Source organism: Solanum stenotomum, chromosome 7 (genome assembly GCF_019186545.1).
Source record: "Solanum stenotomum isolate F172 chromosome 7, ASM1918654v1, whole genome shotgun sequence".
Taxonomy (NCBI): Eukaryota; Viridiplantae; Streptophyta; class Magnoliopsida; order Solanales; family Solanaceae; genus Solanum; species Solanum stenotomum.
This window is the reverse complement of record NC_064288.1, coordinates 48,434,392-48,441,415: the sequence shown is the minus strand read 5'-3', so window position 1 is coordinate 48,441,415 and position 7,024 is coordinate 48,434,392.

Here is a 7,024-nt window from a genome sequence, read left to right as displayed (position 1 = left end):
TGATGAGTTTTGGAGTTTCACATATTTTATCTTTGTGCTTAAATGATTTGGTAAGTGTATAGGTAAGTGTATAGTGAAATGCATAGTGAAAATGCTTTCCTCTTCTCCAAGCTTCAAGGACAAGACTTTCCTATATATAAGTTAATGTAGTCTTGAAGATAAATAACTAAGTGAAGTAGTAAAACTTAGCCAATTTTCAAATATCCTCTTCCGACTTGCTTATTTTGTAGTATTTATATATATTTTTTTATTCATGTATCCTCTAATTAATTAAAGAAGGCATGTTTAATCTTGGAAAAATATTTCACATTGCTAAAATAATTTCTTAGCACAATGTCTAGCACGACTCAAGTATTATTTATACATATAACTTAAGAAACTTATTGTAGTAGTATTTATCCTAATTCTTGTATTATTATTTTGATATTATATTTTCCCCATCTACATATATTTTCCAACAATCTAAGAAACCATGACAAATAATAATACTTCTGAAACTATTTCTGACACTACCAATGTCGCTGCCACCCTTGTTTCTCCAGTTCCAATTGTCCTACCATATGCCAAACAATTGCCCGATGTGTCAAATATTGATATTTTTGCAAATGAAAATTTCAAAAGGTGGAAGAACATGTTTTTTCATTGCTCGATGTTCATGGCGTTGCACATGTATAATTACAACCACAACTGGTCCAGTCGTTGATAACAAAATTATGGAATCATGATGACAACATGCTAACAAGGTATGTCGTCATACTATATTACAAACTATTTCTAACATGCTTTTTGATGTATACTGTAGCTGCAAAGAAGCAAAAGTTATTTGGGAAGCCTTAATTAAGTAGTTCACTGCAAAAGATGCTACCAAACAAAAGTTTGTGGTCGAAAGATTTTACCAATGTCAGATGAGTAATGAAAGGAGATGAAAATTCAAATCAATGAATATCAAAAATTGCTTGAAGACTTGAAGGCCGAGGGGATCATTCTACCAGAAAAACTTGTTGTTGGAGTGTTGATTGAGAAATAGCCGGGCTCATGAAATGATTACAAAAATAACTTAAAGCATAAGCAAACAAATTTCACTATTGAGAAAATAGTGACTCACATTCTAATCGAAGACACCAAAAGAAAGGAGTCATTCAAAGCAAACTTAGTACAAGGTCATAACATCAACAACAAAAGGTCTGGTAATGAGTCTAATAATTACATGCCTTATAATTACAATTTTAAACAAAAGAAAGGTTCTTGTTTTACTTGTGGAAAATCATGTCATCATGTCTCAAAATGTAGGAGGAGAATAAAAAATGACAAAGAAAAGGATTATCCTCCCAAGGCTAATTTAACTGAAGGAGATGAAATTATTGTAGCTGTCATTTCTCAAGTAAACATTATAGCACATGTAAAAGAATGGGTGGTATTCTTTGGGTCTACTCGGCACATTTGTACAAATCGAGAAGCATTTGCCTCCTATATATTGATAGGGGATGACAGTGAAGTAGTCTACCTTGAAGACTCAAGAACTATTAAAGTCTTGAGTAAGGGTAAACTGCTCCTGAAACTTCCTTCAGAAAAACTTTAGCCCTTATGGATGTACTACATGTTCCTACAATGCGTCTTGATTTCTGTAGCCTTGCTTAATAAAGCTAGAGTGAAAGTGTCATTTGAATGAGAAAAAGATCATATTGACCAAAAATAATGTGTTTGTGGGAAAAGACTATTGCAAACCAGGGATTTTTGTACTTTATGTTTGTAATGTTGTGAAAGAAAAAACATCCATTTCTACTTACATGGTTGAATCTATTTCTTATGGCATGCTAGATTAGGACATGTTAATTTCTCTTATATTAAAAATATGCAACCACTTGATTTGATATTTGACATAGATTCAAATAATAGTAATAAATGTGAATATGTGCTGAAGCTAAAATAACTAAAAAGTCATACTTTCAGTATAGAGAGAAACTAAATTATTGCCTTTAATTCACACTGATTTAGGTGATTTAAAACAAACAATGACTAGAGGTAACAAAAGATATTATGTAACTTTTATTGATGGTTTTTCTAGATTTACTTAGTTATACTTACTTAGAAATAAAGATGATGCTTTAATGTCTTTATTTCTTATAAAACTGAAGTGGAAAATCAACTTAAATAGAAAAAATCAAGAGAATTAGATCTGATAGAGGTGGAGAATATTTATCTTTAAATGCCTTTTGTGAAAAGGAAGGAATTATTCATGAAATAACTCCACCTTACTCTCTAGAATCTAATGGAGTAGCTGAAAGGAAAAATAGAACATTAAAAGAAATGATGAGCTCCAAGTTAATTAGTTCTAATGCACCTAATAATTTGTAGGGTGAAGCTACATTATCTGCATGTCACTTACAAACTAGAATTCCTCGTAAAAGAAATGACAAAACACCTTATGAATTCTGGAAATGCTATAAACCTAATTTGATACATTAAAAAGTGTGGGCGTGCCTTGCTAAAGTTCTCTTGCTTGAACCTAAGAAGAGAAAAATAGGTTCTAAGGCAATTGATTGTATGCTTATTGGATATGTTAAACATAGTGTTGTCTATAAATTTATTATTTTAAAAAGTGATGTGCTTGATTGCAATACTACTATTGAGACAAAGAATGTTGAATTCTTTGAACATATTTTTCACTATGTGATAAAATTTCTCATGTACATGCTGAAAAAATTAGTGAGTCTACTTCTAAAATTGAAGAACTAAGGAGTAAAGCCTACGAAATAATATTTTTTTTATAGAAATGATTTTCAAACTTTTCTTGTTGACCGTGAGCCATTAAATTAATCTAAAGCAATATCTTCTTTTGATGCTAAATTTTGGAAAGAGGCAATAAAAATTGAAATTGATTCAAGTATGAAAAATAATATATGAATTTTAACTGATTTACCTCCTGGTGCAAAACCTATTGGTTATAAATGAATTTTGAAAAGAAAATGTAATCTTGGTGGATCTATAGATAAATATAAAGCTCGGTTAGTGCAAAAGGATTTTATCAAAAATAAAATATTGATTATTTTGATACATTTGCACCAGTGACTAGAATTTCTTCTATTTAAATTTTAATTGCCTTAGCATCAATTCATAAGCTTTTTATCCATCAAATAGATGTAAAAATAACTTTTTTAAATGGTGATTTAGAAGAAGAAATTTATAAGGTTCAATCTGAATAATGTATTATTTATGGACAAGAAAATAAAATTTGTAAATTAATTAAATCTCTTTATGACCTTAAACAAGCTCCTAAGCAGTGACATAAAAAATTTGATCAAGGCTTGATGAGAGGCAATTTTTCTTCTATAAAAGTGGATAAATGTGTTTATACTAAAATGATAGATAATGATTATGTGATAATATGTTTATATGTTGATGACATGTTTATATTTGGAACCAATTTAAATATTGTGCAGAGTACCAAATCATTTTTGTCTACTAATTTTGATATGAGAGATTTGGGTGAAGTAAATATGTTATTGGGAGTTTAAGGTATAAGGAGTGAAGATGATATAATGTTGTCACAAGAACATTATGTGGAAAGACTTCTTGAAAAGTTTGAATGTCATGTGGCTACTCCTTATGATGCTAATTCTCAATTGAAAAAGAATAAAGGTGACCCAAGTCTAAATATGCTCAGATTATTCGGAGTGTGATGCATTTAATGAATTTTACTAGGCTAGATATAGCCTATGTTATGTGTAGACTAAGTAGATATACTCATAATTCCAAAAAAGAGCATTGGTCTGCATTAAATAGACTGATGAAATATTTGAGAGGAACAATGAATTATGGTATCATGTATAGTGATTTCCTTCTACAGTAGAAGAGTATTGTGATGCAAACTGGATCTCTGATTCAGATGGGACAAAATCCACTAGTGGATATGTGTTCACCTTAGGTGGTGGTGCAGTTTCATGCAAATAAGCTAAACAGACGATTATTGCTGGATCAACTACGGAGTTAGAGTTTGTAGCTCTGGAGCTGCCTGGTTTCGAGGCTGAATGGCTAATAAATTTCTTAGTGAATATCCCTTTGATAAAGGATGAATTGCCTCCTATTGTCAAGCCACAATCTCTATTGCGAAGAATAAATCTTACAATTGTAAGAGCAGACACATGAAATTGAGACATGACGTTGTTAAGCAACTGCTGGGAGATGATGTAATTTCCATTGATTATGTGAAGTTATAATTGGATTCGGTCGATTTATTGACTAAACTTGTGGGAAAAAAATTAATTCTTCAACACTCACAAAAGATGGGGTTAAGGCCAATATGATTTTCAATAGAGATGGTAACCCAACCTATGTGATTGGAGATCTCATGAAGTAGATTCATATGGATAATAACAAGTTGATATTGACACTACGCACTAATAGAGAGTACTTGAATTGCTTTTAATTATGAGTGATGAGTTATTAACTCTTAATGAATTTATAGTCCTTATGGATGGTGTATTTAAAGCAGTATACACTTGATGGATTCACCTATATGAGAAGTGGAATGAAGTCGCGCGCTCCTATGAGAATTTGTCCTAGTCTCTACAGCTCTCATGAATAACCAGGCACACGCACGACTTATTTGCGCAAAACAACGTTGTACAACAAAATATAAGGATTGATAGAATCTCTGACTTACAAAAGAATAATTGGTTCATAGTAATTTTATATTTCACCAATAATTCTGTAAGTTAAATTTTATTAATATAAGTTTGGTTCATAGTCCAAAAGACACCAAACCTATTGCATTAGATCATACAAAATTAAGCAAGTTGAGTCCTTCTATTTCAAAATTATATTAAAATATATGGGGGATTGTTGGATATTTTAAGTAGTTTGAGTCATATTTTGAACTCTATTAGTTTATGACTTGAGTACTTTTGTCATTGAAGTAGTAAGACATTGTCTAGCAGGACTCAAGTTTTATTTATACATTGTAGTAGTATTTATTCTAATTCTTGTATTATTATTTTGATATTATATGTTCCCATCTACGTATATTTGCCAACAAAGTCATTAGGTGCTTAAATGGTATTCCAGGAAACGTTTGTCTGCCAGATGTGTGATGAAAGTGGACCTCCGAAAAGCCTATGATTTTATTGAATGGGGGTTCTTGAGAAGCATGCTAGCAGAACTTGGTGTCCCGTTCAGATTTATATAATGGATCATGGAATGCATTTCAATAGTGTCATACTCCTTGGTTATTAACAGAGGGCTTTCAATAAAGAGGAATAAGGCAGGGACCTCTTCGTGATTGCTATGGAATACCTGTAAAGAAAACTGAATGAGGTGCATATTTCTATGGAAAGTACCTTAAACTTGCAAAAGAATCAGGCAAATTCAAGAACTTAATTTTTAATTCCAACAAACACTTTTTGGATGATAAGTGGTTCTGTCGGTTGATGGAATTTCTATCAAATTCGAAATTTCTATCAAATTCTACCTCTTGGTCTCAAGTTTCAATTCAAGTTTCAGTTGATATTTACAGATGTGGTGAGATCAATATGGAGCATTTGAAACGACACTATAGAGTTTCTACCCCACAAGTGGACGTTTTGGATGTAATTATAGAGCCAAGAGACGATCTCGCAACATGTGTGGATGCTTTGTTGTGGTGTTTTCGTCCTAGGAGACTCAACATATCATCATCATTCAAAATGATTATATATCTCGTCAATCGATTATTGTATATGAAGAATTCGAGTGATTCTACTTCTCATGAAAATGAGCCTCAACTTGTTCAATTAAAAGAAGTAAGATCCTACAAATTTGATGGGAAGAATGAGAGTTGGCATCCTGTGAAGCCCAAGAACATGAAGCTGAAAACAGGGGACCCTAACATTATAGAGAAATTTTATTTTTTATTAAATTGGTGATACAATTTATTCTATTGCAAATTGAATGTACTTAATTATGTTCTGTTTTGGATTTCTGATATCTGTAACTTTCGCATCTTTTTGTGTGGATACTCAAATTTTAGATTGTCCTTGATGCAGTACCCCAACTTTCTTTTTCTTGGTTTGCCATGTTCATTAGGTGTGAATAAGAAATGAAGGGTTGTGACTTTGCCGAAGGATTGTGACATTTATGAAAGGTTATATTTTTTCTAAAATGTTGTCATCGTCTGAAAGGTTGTACCTTTTCCAAAGAGTCGTGACCTTTATGAAATATTGTTTTTTTCCCAAAGAGTTGTACCTTTATCCTTTTTGGCTATAAAGAGACTTTCTCTCGTGTTTCTTTTTCCTTTCACTAACGCCTCATTTGTATTTCAATTTTTATTATTTTTATTAATGATTATTATTGTTTGTGCGTATGAGTTATAACTTTCTTTTACAATATAATCTTGGGAAAGTGCGTAAGTATCCCCCAGCCTATGCCCAAAATCCTTGAGACACACGTAACCTTTACTAAGATCCTATTCCCTCCCCTCCCCCCCCCCCCCCCCCCCCCCCCCCCCCCCCCCCCCCCCCCCCCCGAACGTATTTTTTAATTAAATTTTTACTCCTTTTTGGCCTACGTGGCTGAGTCCGTGACTTTACTTATGTTAGGCGCGTGGGTGCAGTTTTTAGACAACACTGACCAATAAAAATTGGCCACGTGTTAAAATAAACTTGAAAAAAATACACATTAACTCAGTTGTCTTCTTCTTTATCAGTGTTCTTATCTTTGAAAAAAAAAAACCTCCATTATCATTCAAGTTAAATTGCTCCTTGCTTCGAAAAGGTAAAATAAATTTTTAATATGTTCTTTAGATTTACACCTTTTTATGTCGATTATTAGTTCTGATTTTAAATTTCTTTCGATGAAGGTGAAAGTCTTCGAAATCGTTATGAAAATCTCAACTCAATTCAAAGGAGAAGGGTGGCGATGTAAATTTAGAAAGTTGAAAAAGTGGGACCCAGTGCGTGTTGAACAAAGCTTTCAACCTATCTGGTTTATATTGCCACGTAGGTCAAAAAATGGTAAAAAATTAATTAAAAGAGGGGGGGGGGGGGGGGGG